Source organism: Nomascus leucogenys, chromosome 6 (genome assembly GCF_006542625.1).
Source record: "Nomascus leucogenys isolate Asia chromosome 6, Asia_NLE_v1, whole genome shotgun sequence".
NCBI lineage: Eukaryota > Metazoa > Chordata > Mammalia > Primates > Hylobatidae > Nomascus > Nomascus leucogenys.
In genome coordinates this window covers 70,511,952-70,536,959 of record NC_044386.1, presented here as the reverse complement: position 1 = coordinate 70,536,959, position 25,008 = coordinate 70,511,952, and the positions used below count along the sequence as shown (strand labels likewise).

At 51.3% G+C, this 25,008-nt stretch overlaps 1 protein-coding gene across 4 annotated transcripts in view; it reads right to left on the bottom strand.

The window, feature by feature from the left end:
• APBA2 (amyloid beta precursor protein binding family A member 2) overlaps nt 1-24,636 on the bottom strand; it is a 229,211-nt gene extending 204,575 nt beyond the window's left edge. For 3 of the 4 annotated variants that reach the window (XM_030814399.1, XM_030814402.1, XM_030814403.1), the window contains exon 1: nt 24,315-24,636. The gene's annotated coding sequence lies outside the window, so the exon portion shown is untranslated. The remainder of the gene's footprint in view (nt 1-24,314) is intronic. The other variant, XM_030814400.1, reaches the window with a different exon arrangement.
• Between the last annotated feature and the right edge of the window lie 372 nt (nt 24,637-25,008).

The following is a 25,008-nucleotide window of genomic DNA, read 5'->3' as shown; positions in this document are numbered from 1 at the left end:
AAAACTCCTTCATCAACCCGCTCCATGGGTGGGAAATACTCGGATCTTCATTCCTGTGACACAAGACCTTGAAGGTTGCTGAAAAATGCTAGTCCCATCTGACTGGGGCAGCATTTTCATTTATTGCACACCATTAAGATTTTAGCAGGAATCATTGTGCTAGATACCATTATCCCACCAATCACTGAGCACTTCTCACTTCCTGCCCCTGGTGCTGTTGGATACCTTACGGCAAGCTGCCGTCCCTGCCCACCCACCTGAGGACAGAAACCTCCAACTCTGCCTTGCCAGAACTGACCAGTGTGTCTGACAGATGGTGAGTCCTTTGCTGTACATGGCCCTAAAAAAAGGAGACAATTCTTTCACTCAGATCAAAGTAAGCAAATGTTGAAAGGCCTTATAATGAAACATCACATTCCCCAATCTGGACTTCCCCACTCTGCTGGCCATCCTTGTCATTACTTCTGATTTTAATTCTACTGGTGGCTATTTTCCACCTCTCTAAATAATGTTTAAACTCTCTTTCTGGGTATACCAACTTCAGATAATAATTATCAGCATCCCATTATGACAGGTGATCTTTGCAAGCCACGACCTCCCAGGCTCTGGTGCAAGTGACCAGAGGATCGCACCAGCTACTGCAGTCACGCAGAGGGGCTTTCCATTCTTAGCAAGAGCACTGGGATAACAGAGAGCCTTCCAAGAGCTCCCACCTAACTCTAGGAACACAGAAGCATCCTTTAGATGCCCTGTGGTCACACAGCCTTCAGGATGGATACAGGCTCTTTTCTTAGCTTTATAAAGCCCCAGATAGGCTGGCACTAACGTGGCATGTTGCTGCTGCACTTTGGGGGCAGGAATTGGCTCCTGCTTCAGTTTGCATCCTCTGTGCCCAGCACCTGTGCCCAGCATCCAGCTCAATGCAGGATGAGTAGGTAGCTTTGGCCTGTCCACCCAACCCTCGCAGAGGCGATCAAGATGAAGTCCGCATTGGCTTCTTGGATTCTTTCTACTGCGTGAGACATTCTTGATGTCCAAGCGATGAACCGCAAACAAAACATGGTCTATCCATACAATGGGGGCAGTAGTCAGCCCTAAGAAGGAAGGAAGTTCTGACACACGCTACAACACAGATGGTCCTTGAGGACGTCACGTGAAGTGAAAGAAGCCAGCTAGAAAAAGACAAATGATTGTATGATTCCACTCACATGTGGCACCTGGAATCATCAAATTCACAGTGACAGAAAGTAGAATGGTGGTGGCCGGGCGCGGTGGCTCAAGCCTGTAATCCCAGCACTTTGGGAGGCTGAGGTGGGCGGATCACAAGGTCAGGAGATTGAGACCATCCTGGCTAACACGGTGAAACCCCATCTCTACTAAAAATACAAAAAAAATTAGCCAGGCCTGCTGGCAGGCGCCTGTAGTCCCAGCTACTTGGGAGGCTGAGGTAGGAGAATGGCGTGAACCTAGCAGGCAGAGCTTGCTGTGAGCCAAGATTGCACCACTGCACTCCAGCCTGGGCGACAGAGCAAGATTGCGTCTCAAAAAAAAAAGGAAGTAGAATGGTGGCAGCCAGGGGCTGGGGGAGGCGGAAGGAGGAGTTAGTGTTTAACAGACACAGAGTTTTAGATTGCAAGATGAAGAAAGTTCTGGAGATGGATGGTGGTGATGGGTGCACAACACTGAGTGTATTTAATGCCACAGAATCATATACTTAAAAGTATTTCAGATGGTAAATGTCATGTTATGTGTATTTATCACAATTTTCAAAAACTAAAAATATTAAGATATCCTTGATGTCAGATGCCAGGAGAGCGGTGTCAGGCATCTCACCAGCCGATTCTCTCAGAATGTTTCCTCTATCGGGTAACCAGGAGCCTGGGGTATCCCAAAGAGAAGCCTCAGTGTAAAATCAACAACAACCTCAGTGGGCCCGGCGCGGTGGCTCACACCTGTAATCCCAGCACTTTGACAGGCCGAGTTGGGCGGGTCACAAGGTCAGGAGATCGAGACCATCCTGGCTAACACGGTGAAACCCCATCTCCACTAAAAATACAAAAAATCAGCTGGGCATGGTGGCGGGCGCCCGTAGTCCCAGCTACTCGGGAGGCTGAGGCAGGAGAATGGCGTGAACCCGGGAGGCAGAGCTTGCAGTGAGCCGAGATCGCGCCACTGCACTCCAGCCTGGGTGACAGAGCAAGACTCTGTCTCAAAAAACAAACAAACAAACAAACAAACAAACAAAAAACAAAAACAACAACCTCAGCGGAGTGGCTCCATCAGGGAGTGACAGGGGCATGACTTACTATTGGAGGACAAGGCAGGAGTCAGGGAAGATGGCCCATGCCTGCTTTGAACTGTAAGGAGCATGCAAAACCTCTTATCCAGGCCCACAGGGCTGTCCTGTCTATAGCACAAGCAGCTCAGGGACAATGGCTCGGGAAAACCCCAGGTCCAGCCAGGTCACGGGCACAGGCCTGCACTCACAGGGTACTTCAGAGAGGACAGAGGTGCACTGCAAATGCGTAAGAGGATATTTTCACCAATGGTAAAGTGGATTTTTAAATAACATTAAGGTTTTTAAACAGATTTTAGAAATGAAAGGGTTCCCCCTGCATATGTCAAGAACCTCAGTTTTTCTGAAACTTGGGCAGGCCCCTTTAGAGTTGGTTCAAATAGAAAATACACCAGCAGCTGCCACTTCCCTGGGGAAAGCCAGCCTTTATGGCTGAAAGGGTCACCCAAGCGCTCCTGGTTTTCAGCATCACACGGAGTGGCTCAGGTGTCCATTCATTTTATGAGTCAGCCCGGGGAGAGTCCCCACAGATTCAGAGTCATATCTATGATGGGACACAAGCTCTACACTTCCCAAGCATTGATCCTGAGGTTGATCAATCCTGAGCATTGATGTCTAAGAAAACAAATCACTTAGGTGCAGAGACACCGCAATGACCATCCCGCCGGGGGCTCCCGCCTGATTCCTTCCACATCCTGGCCAACAGCTCTGGCCAACTGGGGAGCCCACGGACAGCTGCTCTGCCTGGCTCCTGCTGAAAGGATGATTCTAGTCAAAGGAATATAGAAGAAAGGTTAGGGGGAAAATGAAAAAAGAAGAGGAATGAAGAGGTAATGGCCCTTTAAGATAACAAAGTCTTACCAAAAGCCACAGTAACTTGCACAGTAGATATCGGCACAAGAATAAAGCAGTAAATTAGAATGGAGAATCCAGAAACACAGGAGAAACACTCAGAACACAGCAGCAACTTAACCCATGACAAATCTGCCAAAAGAGAGAGGTCAAAGTGGCTGACTAGGAAATTAGGTTGGAAAACTGAATACTCCTATAAAAAATCTACATCCCCAACTCACACCATATCTAAAATACATTTTAGATTGAATAAGAGATGTAAATGTGGAAAAATCTGGACTATCAAGTATTAGCAGAACATGCAGGAGGGTGCTTATATATCAGGGTAGAGAAACCCTTTCTCTAAGTAAGATACAAAATTCAGGGTAAATAAAGCAAGCTTGATAGATTTAACAATGTAGAAATTCCAAATTTTTGCATTGCCAAATACGTCTTTAAACAAAATCAAAGGACAAGTGGCATCTGAGAAAAAAATACCTGCAATGTATACAGCAAATAAGGAATAACCCTATGTACCAAGAACACCTATAAATCAACAAAAAAAACCTTCACAAGTCAAGAGGAAAAGAGGCAAGGATGAAAAAGAGAATTAGAAGGAGAAATTCAAATTAGTATTAAGCACGCAAGAAGCAGCTTGTTGTCATTCACAATTTTTCAAATACAAAATGAAATAAGCTCTCACTTTATACACACATGACTGAATGAAACCACAAAGACTGATCATGTACAGAGAGTGTCAATGTCCAGAGAGTGTCAGTGGGGACACTGCTGCCCCAGACACCAGCATCATTTAAAATGGCCACCACCTGTCCAGAGAGCAACTTGGCAATATCTGTTGATACTCTGAATGCCCAAACCATTCAGCCAAACAAGTCCACTTCTAGGAACCTATGCTATGAAAACAACCCCACACAGATGCAAGAGTTTAATGTATGAGACTCCACATGTCAGCATTCTCCGTGAGTGCGAAAAATGGGAACAACCCAAAAGTTCAATAAGTAAACGGTCACATATTGTGCAAGTGTCAGACAGAATAATGCTGCTTCCAGCTTCATCCAAGTCCCACCAAAGGACATGAACTCATTCTTTCTTATGGCTGCATAGTATTCCATGGTGCATATGTGCCACACTTTCTTTATACAGTCTATCATATGTTCTGCACATGTATCCCAGAGCTTAAAGTAAAATTTTTAAAAAAAAGAATAATGCTGCTATGCACAACAGACAAGGGACCATGGCTACGACACATGGCTGGGGGATCGAACTGCAAATCTTATTTACAATAGGATCTCATTTTGTTGAAAAATACTTCTAAAACATGTATTTGTGTAAAAGACAAGTAAAATATTTCCACAGACAGAAAGAAAAATGGGAGGAATCTCCACCAAATTGTGAATAATGATTATCCTTGTGGGCACTGAATGGGGCAGTGGTGAAACTTGGGGGGAAGCTTTCATTTTCTATTCTACATGATGCATTTCTGTAAAGTTCGAGTCCTTATAATTAGTACATTTTAATTTCATAATCAGAAAAAATATTTAAAGGATCTTAAGATCTAGCATGTTAGATACCAGCCCCCATTGATGGAGCCAGGGTCCTTCTCAGCCCCAAATTCCACTGCCAGAAAAATGGCACCTTTCTCCTCCAGAGATACAAGATAATTGCTAGAAGACGGGATTTTTTAAACAGAGATATCAAGCCAGGTGCAGTGGCATGTACCTGTAGTCCCAGCTACTCAGGAGACTGAGGCGGGAGGATTGCCTGAGCCCAGGAGTTCAAGTCCAGCCTAGAGAAAACATAGCAACACCTCCATCTCAAAATGCAAAACAAAAACCACAGATGGCAGATCTATTTGTTTTAATGATTAGCTCTGGTGGGGAGTGCTGCCCCTCAGACCTTGACCTACCCAGGCAGCCTCTAGTTGTTAAAGACTTATCAGTATTGGAGAACGAAAGAAAATAGACAAGCACTTTAAAATTCACCAGAAGTTCCCAAGGAATTTGCTTCCACGCACAGAAAATATCGAGTCCGTTTTTCCGAAAACTTGCTTCAAAGTCCAATTTTGGGGAATTGATGTAGATCGTTCCATTTTAACTTCTTCAGCCAGAGGAAATCTAAAAATTCCTCCTTCCAGCTCAACAGAGCAAATCCACCTATTGCTTCTGCAGAAGGAGGACAAAGATCCTCCTGGGGCCGTAGAATTCGGCAGCTTTTCCTTGGATTCCTGGGGCAACCAACAGCTCTGGGACACCAGGCCAAGCTTCAAAAGGCAGCCTGCCAGCCATTAGACTTCCAGGCACCTGTGCAGTCCCAGGCGGTTGAGCAACTGGGGGAGGGCTTGGTTTCAACCTACTTGCCAGATCACCAGCAAAATAAGACATGTTTAAAAGAAACAACTGCACATGAGCCAAGGCTCTGGTCCCCAGCCCATCAGGTCAGCGGCCCAGCCCCTCAGTGTGCTGATGAGCAGGACAATCAGAAAAGGCCTCTCTCCCCGGAGTAACTAACAGTCTCTCTCCAGCCCCACTCCCACTGCCTCGTGTGTCATGGGAAATCTCTGAAATTATCCATGGGCTTCCCCACACGTTCTTGATTTCCTCTCCGAACACCACCAGCCAGCCTAGGAAGCTGGGTCACAGGGAGTCTGCATGCTGCAGACACTGAGGGGTGCTGCAACGCTGTTTGCTGGACACAGGGAGTCTGCGTGCTGCAGATACCAAGGGGGGCCGCCAACACTGTTTGCTGGATGCTGCTCAATGGTGTACCATCAAATGGGTGTGAGGAGGAAGGGAAGAGGGAAAAAGAGGGGAGGGCAACCCTTCCCTCTCACTGTCAGTGGGCAATAAAACCTTTCCGGATGTCAATCAAAAGCCTTAACTTTTGCCCAGCAATTCTACTCTTGTAAATTTATCATAAAGGATCATGAATATCTGCCAATAAAAAACAAGAAACACAACTACAAGGATATTTATTACAGCATTCATTCATAGCAGAAAAACATTCTAAACAAATTCAATGTCCAACCCTGGGGTCCAGCTCCAGAAAGTACAAACTCGTATGGCTGGGTGTGGAAGAAACCGTCCATGATTGTGGAAAGGACTCCTCATATACCGTCCAGGAGAAGGAATGCTGGCAGCCTGGGTGCCCAGGCACAGGGAGGAATCATGGGCGAACAACAGGAGGGCCCCTGGCAGGTGGAGTCTGGCATCTCAAAGCTTCTTCCTTTCACTTTCTGCTATCTCTATTTTCCAATACAATGAATGAATTCATATGTGATAACTAAAAATAATGTTTTTTAAATAAAAGTGTTCTCTCTTGCCAAAAATCGCTGTAATGCTAAACTGCTGAGTTGAGGCATATGAAGTTGCCTATATTGGATCACTTTTTGACATACAGAAATAACAGTTTCATATGGTTCAACCTAATTTTGTCACAAAATCCGGATGAGTGGTAAGACCCATAGGAATCACTTCCTCTGACTTGTCCTTGTCCCTCCTCGGGGACAAGTGAAGAGGCTGTGACTTGCCCAGGGCCCTGGCAGTGTAGGTCTTCTGCCTTCCAGAGGGGTCCTTCCCACCACCGGCCCACCACGCAGCACTGCCTGTCCCTCACCCAGCACCTCCCCTGTGCCAGGTCCCGGCTCAGTCATGACTCACATCATCTTGCAAAGTAGATGTCATTGCCAGCGGCAAGCCGGACTGCAGGGAGCCAGTGGGGTCCCAGGAAGGCCCCTCTGACTCTCCACTAAACCGCAGCTGTCCCTGCTGACTCCACGAGACCACGGGGTCCCCGCCCATTTACAGGACAGCAGCTCTGCCCTCCCTGGGCAATATTTCACTTCATCCTGGGCCTCCACCACAAATACAGGCGCTGATGCTTATGTAAGTTGAAGCTGAAATGGCCACTTCAGTGGCCAGGGCTGTTTTTCTGTGTCCCCAGCAGGCCACCCTTTCTGCAGGAACAAAGTGGATCGACCAGCTACTCAGCTATGCCGTGGCCATAAATGCTCAGGTGCCAGCCCAGTTCATGAAGATGTTGGCTCTCTTTTGCCTCCTCACTGGACAGTCAACCACACTTACAACAGCTTTGGTCACCATCGTCTATCGTGACCAATATCACCCCCCAAAAAAACATGGCCTCTGTCACTGACTATAAGTAAGCCCAGGGGCTGACCTGGGGATTGAGCATCACAGGACATATTCTTCTTTTCTAGTGAACATAAGATAAAGCCAGAGGCCAGGGACACTGCTGCCGGCGTCACCAGACCCATGGAACCTGGCCGGCACCCCAGAAAGTGAACTGGGCCATAGGATGTCAGCAAACCAGGCTTTGATGTTTTGTTTTCAAAATCTTCCATGCTCAAGTCACTGGGCTTCTCTCTCTCCCAGGGATGGCCCCCAGCACCCAGGCAGGCTGCATCTGAGAAACCGGTCATTTTCAAGCACCCAGAAGCTTGGGGCACTAAAACATACACATTCTAAATACTAACATGAGCTTGCGCCCCCCAGTTTTCATGGGAACAGTAAAGAGGGACCGAAAAGGATGACAAAGCTGAGGGTCCTGAGACAGATGGGGAAACTGTGAGGTTTGGAGCCAAGGTCCCACCACCAGGGACATGGTGGAGGGACACAATCTGCCCTCCAACAGTCTTTAACAGACTTCATTTTTAGAACAGTTCTAGACTTACAGAAAAACTGAGCAGACTTCACAGAGTTCTCATGTGCCTACAGCCACCTTCCACGATTATTAACATCGCCATACATCAGCACAGCATATGAATCACAATTAATGAATCTCGATCCACTACTATTAACTAAAGTCCATACTTCATTGGCATTTCCATAGCTTCTCCCTAGCGCCCTCTTTCTGCTCCGGGACCCCCTGCAGGACAGCACATCATGTTCAGCTGTCGCATCTCCTCAGGCTCCCTCCACCTGAAAGGGGAAGAGGGCCCTCCTCTTGGCTGTGACAGCATCTCAGAGTGTCCTTAGTTTTGGTGGACTTGGTATTTTGGAGAGCATTGGCAAGGTATTTTGTAGAATGTGCCTCAACTGGAGTTTCTCTGGAGTTTTCCTCATAATTATGTAGTGATAACGGATTTGGGGGAGGACGGATACAGAAGGAAAGTGCCCTCCTCCCTCCACGGCACCCAGGGCACATGCCACCCACATGACTTGCTGTTGGTGCCAACTGTGGCCCCCAGGCTAAGGCGGTGTGTGTTGGGTTTCCGCTTCCCCTTTCTGCACTGGGCTCTGTGGACAGAAGTCACTGTGTGCAGCCCACATTAGAGGAGTGAGGATGGAAGTGTACCCCCCTTTACCTTCAGGTTTTTATGAGCCCCATCTGTGATGCCTGCTTCACTCAGGCCTGAATCTTCCCCCCATTGCCACACCTTGCTGGAGCCCCATCTGGCCCTTTATTCTTCCCCTCCTCCACCCCAGACCCCCAACGTACACACACACACACACACACACACACACACACACACACACACACATCAAAAGCTCCCCGAGAGTAGGGTCCAGGCTTCCCGATGCTGGTTTGTGCATGTGCCAGAATCCAGCATGATGCCCTCGGCACTGCAAACACTGGAATGCTCACTCCTGAGATGTCCCCAACCCCGCAGGGTGGCCAGGCAGCAGTCCACAGGCCAACATGGGCAGGGAGAGTCTCTGGCCAGTCCAGCTCCCACATCAATCATCCAGGGCAAAAACAGTCAGGGGTGTGGCCACGGCACAGGGAGATGAGAAGGGGCTGCATCCAGGACCACTCAACCCTCCTGCAGGTGCAATAAACAAAGCGCCACCCCCCAAACAAGAACGCGGGAGATGCAGCTGGCAAGCATGCAGGGCACAGAGAAGTCATGCGTCTGTGCTTCTGAACTACACACAGCACCACATACTGAAAACCCACCCCAAATCCCAGCTGTGCTGAAGGCAAGGACAGGCCCATAGGAAGAAAGGCTTTCCATAGTGCAAATGCCAGCCGGGAGACCATGGAGAGAGCCTGGCCCAAGCCACAGGGACCCGCCATGCCAGGCTGTCTCCCACTGGGTCTGGGAGGGTGGGGCGGGGCTCAGACAACCCCAAACCCCAGAGCTGGATGGGGGATGGGGGTAGGGGCAGCACCACCAGGCCCACTCCTCAGACACCCTTTCAGATCCTCAGGCCACAGTGATGGCTGATGAAGCCATTGTGCTACCCAAGCACCAGGACAGAGCCAAGTGTGCCTGCAGTATGGCTGGAGACACAAAATCTCTCTGAGACACAAAATCTCTCTGAGGTCCTAGAATGACCGCATCACATGACACCAGCTTGCTTCATGCACATCCCTGGGAATGACCACCGGAGCAGTGCTGGGCTTGGTACTCTAGTCTCTCTGACATGGGACGGGGTGTGGAGTTGTTGAAACCATTTGACCACTTTCCTGGAGCAGCTACCGAGTTCCAGATGCTGTGCCAGGTGCTGGGATCCAGGGGTCAGCCCCAGCCAGGGGTAGGGCAGTGGGCTGCATGCGTGTGGACGAGGGTAAGTTGTAAATATACAATTTACAATACATATTACAAGGAGGACCTGGGTGAGGGGGGGGTGTGTAAACGAGTGAGTGCCTGCTTCTCTGCCAGGCAGTCAGTCAGCCACAGGACAGAGACACAAGAGAAGTCCCTGCAGGGTGAAGAGGCTACAAATGGGACAGGACATCCTGACAGGGAAACAGGACACACAGGGCCGCCGCCCAGGCTAAAGGGCTCAAAACGCCGGGAAGCGGCCCCCGATGGCTCATCCTCACATTTGTAGAAGCAGCCACAGCAACAAAGGGCACAGCAAAAAAAATCACATTTACAAATGTCACCAAACACACTGCAGTAGTAAAATGCCAAGGTGATGGGGAGAGTCTGTCAGGACAGCTCCCTTGGCTGGAAAGAAGATGACGAAGCCACAGGGAGGCTTCAGTTTGAGCAACTACGATGTGTCACCAAGCATAAAGTGACCTGAGTGAGTGGCCAGGGCAGTGGATGCTGGTCTCTGTCATGTGGGACCCTCAGAGCCCCTGAGAGGGCACACGCGACATTCCCTGAAGATCCACCCGATGCTGCCATCACCACGACGCTGATGCATGGTGCCCAGCATTAGTGATTTGCACTGGGGAGAACGGCACCTGTCACCCATTCCCACACAGCCACACTGCCAGGCTGTTCCGGTCTGATGAGCCTGAAGAAGCCTGAGTCCAGCCGGAGGAGGCCGGGAAGGAGGGCTGGTAGGACCCACGGGGCACAGCGTCAGGGTCTGGTGCAAACAAAGGCTCTGCTTCTGCCGCCTGTGACCACGGCCCAGTCCCCCTGTCTGGGGTTCCAACTCCTCACCTAGAAAGGAACTGACACAACATTGAAGTCCTCTCCCCCAGGGGTCCCTCACCTCCTGCTCTCTGACCTCCACCCCTGCCCTGCCTCCTCCTCATCTCTCCCGACACCCTCCCACACTTCACACCACTGTGTCACAAACCATCTTGGGGGAAAGACTGGTTTTTTCCTAGTATATTACAGATCTCTACTTTTGCAAAATAAAATAAAACTAAATTACTACCTAAATGAATTTTTTTTAAAGACATTCCTCACTTTATTATCCGACCCAACACACAGAGGCAACCATGAAGGTCCCTACACGCTCATTCTGCATTTCTACACCCTTTGCCCTGTGAATCGGAAACAGCCCGCAGATAGCACGATTGCAGGAATGCCAAGAGCAGGCCTGCACGCGTGTCCAGTCCAAAGTCTCCCAGTGCCTCCGTGGGAGGCTGAGGAGGAAGTGAGCTCACATGCACAGATGAGCTGTGCAGAGCAAGGCTGGGCACACACGACGCCCTGAGCATAAGGAAGCCTCCAACCGGCTGCAACGCAACACGGCTTCCACGAAGCCTTAGGTGAACCCACGCCACAGCTGTGCTCACTCAAGCACACTGTGGCCCATGAAGCTGAGCGGTTACGAGGTCAACAGTCGTTGGACAAAGAGTCTCTCTCCTCTGAAGTCAGCGACATGGCCCTATCCTGGTGGGCTCACAGCCAGAACAAGAGCTCTGGGGGCAACCGGGAAGGGGCAAAGTAGAGACCAGAGGGATGAGAAGTTCAGAGGTGGATGAGGCAGGGAAGGCAGGGGGGGAGAGACGTGGGCAAAGGAGAGGGGGCGCCTCTGGAGACCTGAGGGGTTGGGCCCTTGCCTGGGGAGGCAAGTAGCCAGGTGGTGCCATAGAACCTCCACCCACAACTTCTGGGCTGCAAGGACATGGGGCTGCCCCCGAGGAGTTCTCCACATGCCGCATCTCCCCCCGACTACTCTTCTTAAAGCTCTTTGGTTTCCCACTCAACTGCAACCACATAACGTTTGATACTTAAACATTTGCTTACTTGTGTCTAGTTTTCTTTAAAAGCACAGCTTCTTTTATATGCAGAAATAAAAATACATTTCCTGCAGATAACTTATCCACACCAATTAAATCTATATAGATCTTAGCGTCCTACTCGGGTTTACATACCCTGATCTCACTTAGAAAATATAGTGTGCATCTAAATATTTAGTAGCATTTGTTGTAATGGCAAAATCTAATTATCTCACATTAAGTATAATCTCAATTTTGATAGTATTGTTCTAGCAGTAAAAGAAGCCATGACTCATTCCATTCAAATTTCACCTTGAAAACTCCAAGATCATGAACTGCTCTGTTTTTATACTTTTTCTTGAAATATATACATACAGAAAAGTTCCATAGCATAAATGGAACCTTCCCATGCAAACCGAGATGGAGAAAGGGGACATCATCAGCACCTCCAAAAGCTGCGCTTCCCTCCCCCTGGGCCTCCTCTAAGTACCGTCTCCCGAGGGCAACCTGATTTCCACACATGACAGTTGTCTGTTGCCCTTCCCAGACACAGAATCATGCAGTACGCACTCTAGCATCTGGGGTTTTTTGCTCAACATTACGTGGCAAACCCCATTCACACAGCTGCCACACTTGCAGAGTGCTCATTCTTGGCCTGCCGTACAGTGTGCCCTGTAAGAAGACCCTCGGGGTACTGATCTATTCTGCTGCTGATGGCCATCTGGTTTATTTGCACTTTGGCAGTTACCATCACGCTGCTGTGGACACTTTTGTGTGTCTCTTGATGGCTGTATCCATTTCCAACGGTTGCTGTGACAAATGACCACAAAACTGGGTAGCTGAAAACACATTTCTTCTCTCACAGTTCTGGAGGCTAGAAGTCTGCATGCAGTTTCACTGGGCTGAAATCAAGCTGTTGGCAAGGCCACATTCCCTCCAGAGGCACCAGGGGAGAATCCTTTCCCTGGCCCTGTCCAGTTTCTCCTGGTTGCCGGTGCTCCCTGAGCTGTGGCTGCATCACTCCAATTTCTGCCTCCTTGGTCACATCTCTCTCTGCCTCTTTCCTATACGATCCTTGAGGATGGCATTTAGGGCGCACCCAGATAATTCAAGACAATCTCTTCATTTCAAAATCCTTAAACACATCTTTAAAACTACTACGGTATAAAGTAACATTCAGAGGTTTCAGAGATTAGAACCTGATGTCATTTGAAGGCCACTAATGCCCATATGCCCATTTTACTCCATTTCATTTGGATTGAGACTGCTGGTCATAGAGTATATGTATGCTTAGCTTTAGTTAATTCTACAAAAAAGCTTCCCAAAGCAGTTGTACAAATGTCTACTCTGACCAACAATCAGAGGTCCATTTGTTCCACATCCTCACCGACACCTGCTATTTTCTGCTCTTTTTCTTTTTTTTTTTTTTTGAGACGGAATCTCGCTCTGTTGCCCAGGCTGGAGTGCAGTGGCACAATCTCGGCTCACTGCAACCTCCACCTCCCAGGTTCAGGTGATTCTGCCACCTCAGCCTCCCGAGTAGCTGGGGTTACAGGTGCCCGCCACCACGCCCACCTAATTATTTTGTATTTTTAGTAGAGAAAGGGTTTCACCATGTTGGTCAGGTTGGTCTCAAACTCCTGGCCTCAGGTGATCCACCCGCCTCAGCTTCCCAAAGTGCTGGGATTATAAGCATTGAGCCACTGCACCCAGCTTTTTCTGCTCTTTTGATGTTAGCCATTCTGGTGGGTGTGGAATGGTGTCCCATTTACAATTCATTTTGCATCTCCCTGATGACTAATGGAGTGGAGTACTTTTTCATCTCTTTAGTGGACGTGTGTGTGTGTGTGTGTGTGTGTGTGTGTGTGTCGTGTCTTTTGCCATTTTCCTACTGGGTGTTCTCTCATTTTCATGTTGATTACATAGTGCATTATTTTAAGATGAGTCATTTGTTAAAATAGATTCCCCTAAGACACTGGCAGATGGAGGCCTAGTTTCTGGTGTCAGGGCCGGAGACGTGAGGTCCAGTTGTGTTCAAGCAATCAGGTGACATGAATTCTGGACCTTGAACACCCATAATGGACTCTAAGCCTATGCCAGCCTGGAAGGTTCCAATAAGGAACATGATTAAGAGTTTGGGGACCACTGTCAGGGACTGGATGGGTGGGACAAAAATCAGTCCCAAATTAATGTATTATAACTCCAGTTACTTCCTTGAAACTAAATCTCACTGTACTTAAAAGGGTGGCCACTAGAAAGTAAACTCTATTTGGATTTCTACAAATAGAGATGGGTTTTATGGGACTTTTTGGGAGCATCCACTGCTGACCCAGTCAGCACAATGATAGCCCATCTCCATAATCAGGCACTGCCCCCACACCATAACAGGCGAGCCAGGCAGTGATCCCTGCTGTGAAACACAACGCATTAAATACACCAGAGTTTGGTTTCCTTACATCACAATAAAGAAAGAGGCCAGGCGCAGTGGCTCACGCCTGTAATCCCAGCACTTTGGGAGGCCAAGGTGGGCGGATCATGAGGTCAGGAGATCGAGACCATCCTGGCTAACACGGTGAAACCCTGTCTCTACTAAAAATACAAAAAATTAGCCGGGGGTGGTGGCGGGCGCCTATAGTCCCAGCTGCTGGGGAGGCTGAGGCAGGAGAATGGCGTGAACCCAGGAGGCAGAGCTTGCAGTGAGCTGAGATCGCACTACTGCACTCCAGTCTGGGCGACAGAATGAGACTCTGTCTCGAAGAGAAGAGAAGAGAAGAGAAGAGAAGAGAAGAGAAGAGAAGAGAAGAGAAGAGGAATGGGTTTGGGACATCAGTTGACGTGAACTACTAACATAATATTAGATATCTGATTAAAACCATCAAGATGATAGAAAGATCTACTCACAAAGGTGCTTTCCACCCCCAACCCCCGCATCAAATAGAGCTCTCTCTCCTTCAAATCAGGTATTTTTTTTGAGACAGGTTCTCACGGTCACCCAGGTTGGAGCAGAGTGGCACAGTCACAGCTCACTGCAGCCTCAACTTCCTGGGCTTAAGCGATCCTCCCACCTCAGCCTCCCAAGTAGCTAGGACCACACGTGTGAGCCACCACATCCGGCTAACTTTTCTATTTTTTGTAGAGATGGGGTCTCCTTACGTTACCCAGGCTGGTCTCAAACTCCAGGGCTTAAGCGAGCCTCCCTCCTCGGCTTCCCAAAGTGCTGGGATTACCGCATGAACCACCACACCCTGCCTTCAAATCAGAATTCTAAGGATCCTAACAAGCAGCAGGCCTTTCCAGTTATGGCGCATGAAAGTAACAAAGGCAGCCTCAGCCAGTGTCCAGCACAGTCCCAGCAGACAGGGATAATGAGGTGGACATGGGCCTCGTGGGAGGGAATACTGTCCCCCACCCCCATGTCATGACAGTGACAAAAACAGACTGACTGCAGCCCCAAAACATACAACAACTTACCCATGAAACAGGAACCTCTGATGCCTGACATGATCAGGTAAGAGATATTTCTGGCCCAGCAGCCCCCAGAGGATGAACAGCTCCCTCCACCTGAAAGGGGAAGAGGGCCCAAGCTGCAGGTGCCCTGGCATATAGAGGCCATGGACAGGAGGCACTCAAATGTCTCCCCAGACCACCCCTGCTGCAGAGGCCTCTGGAGCCCATCATCCTGCAGCACTGACGCTCCCGCTCCCTTTCCCAAGCCCTCTGCAGGCCCCTCTCCTGACGCAGGGCCAGAAAGTTACTGGGAGCCCCGTAAGGACAGCCTGCATGCCCAGCCAGGCTGAGGCCAGCCACCGGGGGCCAGCAGCAGGGAGGCCACACCTGCGCTGTCACCTGCAACCCTGCACACTGGAGCTGCCTGCAGGACCCAGGCCTCCCTGTGTGCCCAGGGTAAGTTGGCGGAGCTGCACAGGTCAAGGCTGGGTGAGCAAGTTAATAATGTGATGAACGGTTTGTCGTGGATTTTGTCGTTCTTGTAGAAAAACAGGGGCAAGTTAATCTAGAAATCCTGTAAATCTCTAAAGGGTAAAATTAAACGTCCTCACTAGCAAGGCTGGGACTTGGCAGCAGCCGCCGCCTCCTACAGAACACAGTAGGGAGCGGGCTCTGGAGCCCCCCAATGACGCAGGAGCTGCCTTGGCCAGACACCTGCCCCCGCCACCCTCCTGCGTCCTCACTGAGCCCCTTCCCACCCCATGCAGTGCATCTTCCACCAGCACCTCCCCGCACCCTCCCCTCGCTTCTAGATGCACCCCTGAACATGCCCCTGACGGCGTCCTTCTCCCACGCTCTGACCTGTCCGCTAGGGAAGCCAGCTGCAGAAATCACTCTCCTAGAGTTTGCTTGGTAAACTATGCATTGTTATTGGCCCATCTGCTTCACTCCCAACCCACAGCAAGGACTCTCTAGGGCCACCAAGCTCCTAATCGTCAGCAACTGCCCTCCAACCCCCATCTCCAGCTCTGACCTACACAAACCACATAGTCCTCCCTGTGCCCAGGGTGCCCCACTCCAGGCTGGCCCTTCTGCCTGGAGGGCTCTTCTGGCCTGGGCTCTGAAGGGGTAAACCCACCCACTCTTATAGGATGGGGTCCATGATCCACCCCAACCTACCATGGGGCTCTCACATCTGCCAGACTGTGCCTCTCTAGGAGGGCCTTGGACCCAGGGCCAGAATGGGGCTCTGATGCCACTGCACATTCTCCAGCAGCCCCCTCCATGTCCTCCCTCCTGATCCCACCCAGCTCTAAACTGGGAACAAGAAAGCTGGAATACAGTAGCTGCTCAGAAAATACCTACTGAGTAGATGGGTGGATGGATGGACAGAGCTCCAGGCAAAGGGACTCGGGGGTAAGAAAAGTGAAGGGTACCTGCCCCCGGTTCTACCACTGCAGAGTCCCTGAGAGTCAAAGGACTGAGAGGTGAATGATGGGCAAGGTGAGACCTACCACGTTAGTGTCCCGCACCCCTTTGTTTCCACTATTAGATTAAGCCACCCTACGTGACAGATAAAAGGAGCAACACATACAAGGAGTTAGGCCAGAGTTGCCAAAGTGAGGGGTGGGAATGCTGCCAGTCCAGGGGTCCCCCACGGCAGCTCCCCAGACGAAGTCAAGACAAGTTGGAGATGAGGCTGCCTCTGGGTGTATCAAATCAGCTGAAGTAGCACCAGTCCTCAGTGCTGATTAAGCACAGGCACGCCTGTGATCAAGAAGAAAACCATTACTTAATAAAATGCAATTAATTTAGAAGCTGAAATCTGCGAAAGCCCAAGGGAAAGACACAATCAGGAGTTCTTGGTCTGGAGGGGCTTCTGCTCTCAGAGCTTCCAACCCAAGACAGCACAAAGACGTCTTCCCCAACAACCGCACATCCAACCTGCAAAACGATGATATGCTCCTCTCCAGGTACCTGAACCTTAGGACTCAAAGAGTAGAGAAAGTTCACAGGCAGAATCTTCACAATACATGCACAAAAGAAAGGCACTTCCAGTAGGAGCTGTGGGTCAGGAAAACCTTGACTTCACCCAATGCCATTCCCGAGACAATCAGCCATCAATGTGACCCACTCAGTCCTTCCTCAGGGGCTCAGAATATAGCAGTAGGCCAGGTGGGAAGTGCAGGGACCTGTGGCCAAAATCGGTCCATTCATCGCTCAGCTGACAGCTTTCACGCGTACTAGCCAGAATCAGTTAGAGGCTGGAGGTAGGGCCAGGTGTCTGAAACCCAGCAGACAAGTTGGTAAAACACACACACACCCTAACCCTGGTGACTGCACTGACTGAGTGCTTTGCTACAGCAGAACAGTTGCACACATCTCATCTCCTCCATCCACAGTAACTCAGTGGCTGGTGAGGAATGGGACACAGATCTCCACATGCCCTTCTTGGGATGAGTCAAGACAAACTCTGAGCAGTGACGCTCTACAGCTGGCTCATGTGTGGAGGCAGAGCCTGGCTTCCCAGAGCTTCCAATTCCTAACACACGCCTGGCCCCACTGCACCACACTCGTGACGGCTGCCACCAGCTCCTGATAATCCAGACAGATGCTAGAGCACATGGCTCACTTATTACACCAAAAGACTGAGAAACAGAAACGATGTTTTATTTGCACAAGGCACACACTTGCTTCCAGAGAGACCTGAGAAATCCATCATCCCTAAATGCACGCGTTCACTCAATTAGTGGTTTTCCTGTTTTTGAAACAATGGATTTTTCCAAGACAGTTGACAATTAAACCAACTGTGGGAAACCATAAACTGTACTTTACTAAATTAACAATGCATACAACAGTTCAGAGGAATTCATATTTACAGCTGCCCTGCTGGAGAGTCAATTCCAGGAATGTAAAACCAGCCAAATAAAAAAAATTATATATGTGTATATATACACATATATACGTACACATACACACACACACGCACACACACACACACGCACACATACACACAGATATGCATCGCTTAATGACAGGGATGTGTTGAGAAATTTGTCATTAGGCAATTTCATCATTGTGCAAACATCATAGAGCATACTTTATACAAACCTACTCCACACCTTCGCTATAGGTTACAGGCCATTGCTCCCAGGCTACACACCTGGGCAGCATGTTACTGTGCTGAATACTGTGGGCAATTGTAACACAAGTATGTATCTAAACATAGAAAAGGCACAGTAAAAATATGGTATAAAAGATAAAACATGGGCCGGGCGTGGTGGCTGAAGCCTGTAATACCAGCACTTTGGGAGGCCGAGGCGGGCGGATCACGAAGTCAGGAGGTCGAGACCATTTTGGCTAACACGGTGAAACCCTGTCTCTACTAAAAATACAAAAAAATTAGCCAGGCGTGGTGGCAGGTGCCTGTAGTACCAGCTACTCTGTAGGCTGAGGCAGGAGAATGGCGTGAACCTGTGAGGCAGAGCTTGCAGTGAGCTGAGATTGCGCCACTGCACTCCAGCCTGGGTGACAGGGCGAGACTCCGTCTCTCTCTCTCTCTCTCTCTCTCTCTCTCTCTCTATATATATATATATATATATATACATAAAACACAGTACCCCATCTAGGGCACTAAGCATGAATGGAGCTTGCAAGACGGGAAATTTCTCTGGGTGAGTCCAACTGTACACTAGTGTTGACTTCATAAATATTGTACACTTAGGCTACATTAAATTTTTTAAAAAAACAAAGTAACTGCACTACAACTTTACGACAATGTCACTAAGCAATAGGAATTTTTCAGCTCCATAATAATCTTATGGGACCTCTGTCATATATGCTATCATTAACCAAAACATTGTCATGTGACGCATGACTGTACATATATATCTCAACTGAAAATGCCAAATATCAATAGTGTTCTCCAACTCACTATTTACTAATGAGAATTTCCTCAGAACTGTCCTTGCCTGAGAGTTTCAGAACCAAGCGTCTCTCTGCACAGTTGAATCTAGGGACAAGAAGTGCTAAGAATCCATGTTGGCTTCAAGTGCACAACGGAAAACACCTGCGTGTCTTACCAACCATGTCAGCCACCTTCCTGGAGGGCAAGCTCCCAGACCCCTTCCCCATCCCTGTGAAGGGCCCACGTCATCTGTGGCATTTCCATGACTCTCCAATGCCAGCCATCAGTCTCTCAGCACGTGTTGAAAATTAGCCCCTGTACATGCCCACCACTGGTCATGAGTCCTAGTCACGCCCACCCCGTTAAAAACAAATCTGATACAAAATGGGCCCCAGTAGGAGACAGGGAGAAAACACAGACCTCACACTCTCTCCAGCTCAGGCTCAAAGGCCAGCACTGCCCCGTCACAGCAGAGTGCTCTTAGGCAACCCACAGCTCAGCTACCTGTCCCCAGCCTCCTCGTTTCGAAGTTAAGACAAGACCTGCCTTCTGGATTTGTCGGGAAATTATTTAAAATGACAAACAAAGAGGGATGGAACTCAACACACAGAATTGCCCGATGATGTGCATTTCATTCCAGTGGTTTCGCCATCAAAACCATCTTCAAATGTTGGAGTGTTTCCATTTCCAGAAAACTAGAGATGAAAATATTTTCAGTCACTCAATGTAGGAAGGTCAACCACATATTTTTTTCTCTTAATTTTGATCCTTGAAACACAAAACAACAGACATAGCACCTTACATTAAAACAGCCCCTTAGAGTTTATGACGTGCCTCCTCTGCATTCTCTCACTAGGCCATAGCTGTAACTCACAAACCTGACCCTTAAAACTCTCAGGACAGTAAGAGAAGCCGCACAGGCCCGAGGCTACGTGGCCACACCAAATGATTTGCTGTCATAAAATATCTTGCATCAGTTGAATATCGCATCTCATTTGTGCCTCAAAACAACCACAGGCAAGAGGCCTCATGCGCGTATTGCAGATGCTGAGAAAGACTCTCAAGCCAGGTGACTGGTCCTGGGCCCCAGGGATTCGTGGCAGGGCCAGGCTGGAACTGAGCTCTTGTTACTCCAAATCCCATCCTCTTTTCCAACCTCCAAGTCCCTTTCTCAAAAAACCAAAGCATCTCCTCCAACCAGGCCAGGACACAAGCAAGAGAGAGTCAGGCAGGCGGAGGCTTCTGGAAGGTAAAGCAGAGTGGCTGGGAGCACTGGGACAGAGTCTGACATTAGGTACAAGACAAGTTTGGAAAGATCCAGATGGAGTGGGAAGGGAATCTGGGCGTGGGGGTGCCTCCTTCCAAAGTGCATCCACATCCGAGCTGACTGCAGGGAGACGCGGTGCTGACTTTCGCAGCAGGGACCGCCTGGGTGCAGAGAACCCAAACAACTGAAAATCCAAAAAGGAATCTCAGTGCAGAATCAGAAAGCTCATTCTTTGGGCTGGTTACCTTCCCAAACACATTCTCCTCTGGCCTATGTGAAACTGACGTTACACTGTACAACTCTGCAGCTCTTTCCTGACTGCCCACTGAGTGAGGGTCTGTGCTACATGCCAGGAGGATCCAAATGTCAACACAGCTAGGTTCCAGCTCTGGGACTCGGGGAAAGGCGGCGCAGGGAGCTGGACATGTGCTGCAAGGGAGACTAATGCTCCCGTGTCTCATTCACTCGCTCATCCAACGATAGCGCTAAGGCTCTACTGTGTGCCAGGCACTTTTCTAGCTACTGGGGATCCAGAGGTGAACAAAGTCTATTACAATTGAGTGGTAAGAGACTGACAATAAACAAACAAGTATATAAATAACACACTGAATGGTGAGTACTAAGGAGAAACACAAAGCAAGGTTAACAAGAGAAGGGGAAGTAATGGTAATTTATGTAGGGCTGTCAGGGAGCGGGCAATAAGTGAAGGAGCTGGCCAGGTGGGCATCTGGGGGTGGCTCACGCCAACGGGGTGGGAAGAGTAGGTGCAAAGGCCCTGAGGCAAGAGTGGCCTGGCAAATCTGAGGACCAAGGGATAAGAGGGAAAGAGCCCACATTCAGTTGGGATCTCCAGGATGGACATGGGCCAAGATGACAGGTGGGGATGGGGTGGGGACAACCCAGGGCAGATGTGGGCAGTGAACCTGTCTGCCTGGAGCCAGGGCAGCCTAGAGGGGCCATTCTTGGGAGCAAGTAGGGGAACTTGAGAAAATCCAGCCAAGTAACGTGGATATGGAGGAAGCACTGGAAAGCCACTGAAGGCCTGGACAATGGTGACACACTTGGCCTGGGCCAACTTGCAGAGTCAGGGGTACCCCACAGCCCCCAACCTGGGAAACCTCACAGCCAGCACAGAAATTATAATGCACACAGCAATGGCACCCCACCAGTACGTAGGGTTCCACGTACTGGCAGAGAGCCTGGCTGCATGATCTTGAGGTCACCTACCTCCCGGGGCTCCCTTGTGTGTCTGGACAGGGAGAGACGGGAAGATTGGCTTCAGGAGAGGCGAGAAAAGACGGTGCCCACGACAGCTGACTCAGCCTGTGCCAGCAGGCTGCTCTGAGACACGAGCTGGACCCAACCCAGGCGGTGGGCGGCAGGGGGGTGGGGAAGAACTCTGGGAAAGGAAGGAGCCAGAGAAGCCTCCCTGTGGGCGCTTGGCCCAACCACCATCCAAGGGAACAATGAGCACCCCCCGCCCCCGCCGGGCACACAGGCTGCCTCCTGGTGAGCAACCCTCTCAAACTTGACCTACATCGGGAAGGCCTGCCTGGTGGTCAGTGGCTACCTTACACCCTACCTGTGCCTCCACGTTCCCAGTCCTCACAGCCACCTGGCAAGGGTGAGGAACTGAGACTGCGCAGGGAGGGCACACAGCCTGTGAGTGGTACAGCCAGGACCACCACCCAGGCCCAGAGCTCTCTCCACTCTCTCCGTTTCTCTAAGGACCAGGCTGCAAGGCAGGGCATGTGATCTCTGCCGAAGACATTCAAGCCACCCAGTGATGTGTGCTGGGCCTCGATCCCCACCGACCACCAGTCCTCTCCTCCCCTGGACAGTAAAGGTTTCTCCAAGACTTCAGACCATGGTGTCACCTGAGGCCCACACCTGTTGAGTCACCGGGGCAGGTATGCTTGGCAGAGGACAGCAAGGAGCGTCGGAGAGGAGCTGAGGCCTGGAGGGGGTCTCTGAAGCCAGGCTCAGCCCCCACTCTCCCCACTCCAACAGCCCTCACCGCAGCCACCGCCACTCAATCCAAACAAAGCCCAGCCTGATGCCAACCTTATCATCAACTGTTTTTCCTCTGACTTCCGCAGTTTTGTCTAGGAAAAATCAAGGTGTCTTATCACTCCTCTCAGCTTCCAGGGGTGTGATCAGTGTCTTTTACAATTATCTCTTATTTTTCTCCAGTATTTCTTAGCTCAGTTGGCAAACTAGGTATTTATGCACCTCCATTTCACAATCCATCCCCACCAATTATGTCTGTAAAACTAACATTTTGTTGAAAAAAAAAAAAAAAAAGGTTAGAACTACTTAAAAAGGTTATGTAAACAAGTTAACTAGCAGGCCACAACTTGGGTCTAGGGTGTCAGAGAAAACATGCAAGGTGGAAGAGAATGAGGAGCTGATGGTCACCAGTTTCACCTCCATCCAGCGCCCACCCAACCCTCCTGCTCACACACACTCACACCCCGTGGGACTCAGACTGCAGCTTCTCCCATCCCAGGAGCCCAGGAGACCGACAGTAGGGAGGGGCACAGACCGCACTTCCTAACAAATGAGAGGGAAGACTCGGTGCCCCATCGCTAATGCCATCATCCAGTCCCAGCCCAGCCACGGAGCCCACTCCAAGGGCCCCCCTGACAGTGCTGCTAGAGCCCACCGAGGGAGGGCTGCCGGCACAGCCGCAAGCTCCAGCTTTATCCACTCACGCCCTGGACATTGCCCGGAGCCCCAGCGTTCCACATCCGTGTCACCCTGGCCCTCCTGCCCGGCAGATACTAAGCTCAAGAGACCCTCTCCAGCCCAGGCTGCAGGGGGAAGCAGCCCCCACGGTCACCCAGGAATCAGCGCAGAGAGCAGGGCATCCTGGACGCCCCGGCCTGGGAAACCCAGATCCTGTCCCCTGTGTAGCGGCCACACACAGTAGAAACCCTTGCCTCACCTCACTGGAGGGACCCTGACCCAGAGGCCTGAGAAAAAGCCACCTGCAGGCTCCTGGCACCTGCCAACCTGCACCTTAGGAAAACTTGTCCCACTTCAACCTGCAAAGCTCTCAGGTCATTATTTCTAAAACCACTGTCCTTTCTCAAAGAGGAAGGAAAATAGAAAAAAAAAAAAAAAAAAAAAAAAACCCAAAAACAGAAACAGGCACAGGAGGTTGAAGAGACCAGAGGCAGTTTAGCCCAAAAACAGTGCCAGACGTAAGATGCCCAGTTCGGGGTGCCTCACCCTCCACATGCCCATTTAGGAGCTGACTGCACTCAACCACAGATTGATGTCTGGTGCCTGCCAGGTCGTATCTGAATAGATCCGAAAAATTAAGCCTTCCTTCTGCCAGTAAATACGAAGTTAAGACTAGCAAGCCCCTCTAAGGCTCTGCTCTCCACGGGGGTCCTCGGCAGGTCTCGGGGAAAGGAAGTTCGCCCCCTCCCCGCCTGGGCACACCGAGGCCCGCTGCCCGGCCCATGGCCCCCTGCTTGGGGACCCGGGGCCTCGATGTTCTCCTTCACCATCTGCAGCCAGATCTCCCGCCAGCAGCCTTGCCAGGCAGTGCCTGCCATGGGGAAGGGGCCAGGCCGAGGGGCAGATCCGCGCTGTGCCACCAACCCGGCATCTACAGCCCAGGGGCAACGGGGTGTAGGGTTTTGAATTGATAAGTTTTTCCCTCTGGGCCTTATTATAAAGGGAAAGGGAAGGGGGCGAAGATCTGGGCTTGGGTTCTCCGGGGGCAGCGAACCCAGAGACGACCCCAAACTCAGTAGTTGCCGCCCTGCACGGGGACTTGATGCCGGTGCCAAGCGGCCCGGCCAGCCCAGCAGGACTCGAGCGGACAGCCCCGCCACACAGCGCCTCTTGCCCGCGCCGGGTCGCCCCTTGCCGTGGTGCCTCACGCCCGGGATGTGAAAGCCGCCGCCTGGTCCCCGGCCCGCCCGCCCACCCGTCGTGGGAGGGGAAAGAGGCCGGTTAGAGAGGAGTGGGGCCGCCGGGCTGTACCCCCAGATCCCAGCGGCGGCCGCCCCGCAGCCACGCTGAGTCGGGAGGGCAGCGCTCGGGAGCGCTCGGGCCGCAACCTCCGCGCCGCCCCCCACGCGTCCCGGTCCTCGCGGCGACCCGGGCGGCCCCAGGCTGCCGCCGCCGGCGAGTCAGGCAACCCAGGTTCCCCAGCTTACCTGGCCAGGGCGCTGGGCTGCCCCGGTACGCCGCCGTCCCCGGTACGCCGCCGTCCCCGCCCCGCCGCCGCCGGCTCAGTCCGCGAGGCCGAGCTCTTTGTGAGCCCGCGCCAAGCCGCACACCGCGACTGCTAATGAGCCCGGGAAGCTGAATAGCTTCCCGAATAGCGGCGGGCGCGCCCCGGACGCAGCGTACGGCACGCAGGGCCGCCTCTGCTGGGCGCACGCGGCGCGGCTGCGGGGCGCATCCCGCACCGGCCTGCGGCTACCGGGCCTGCGCCCCCGCCCCGGCCGCTTCCGCCTCACCCGCGCCGGGCACACTGAGGCCGGAAAAGATTCCCGGCTAGATCGCGCGCCGTGAAGAGAGGGAAGACAAAGATGCGTCCGCGCCGGGCGTGCGCGAGGCCCTGCGCCCCTTGGCCCCGGCGCTGGGACAGTCGGCAGGGCAGGAGGGTGCACTCGGGACCCGCGTCCCGCCGGGCCGGTCTCCGGGATCGGGGCTGGAACCCAGGCGCTGGAAGGCGAGGCGCCCCGAACGCCCCGGGCCCTGGGGAGCACACAGATTCCCGGGCGTGCCCCGGCCGTGTTGGCTGGGGAGCTGCAGGGGTCTGGTCCCGCAGGTAGAGCCGGTGAACGCGAGGCTCCGCACCTTGCCCCGGCCGCCGCGCCGCGCCCTGCTCGCTTGGCCCCGCGC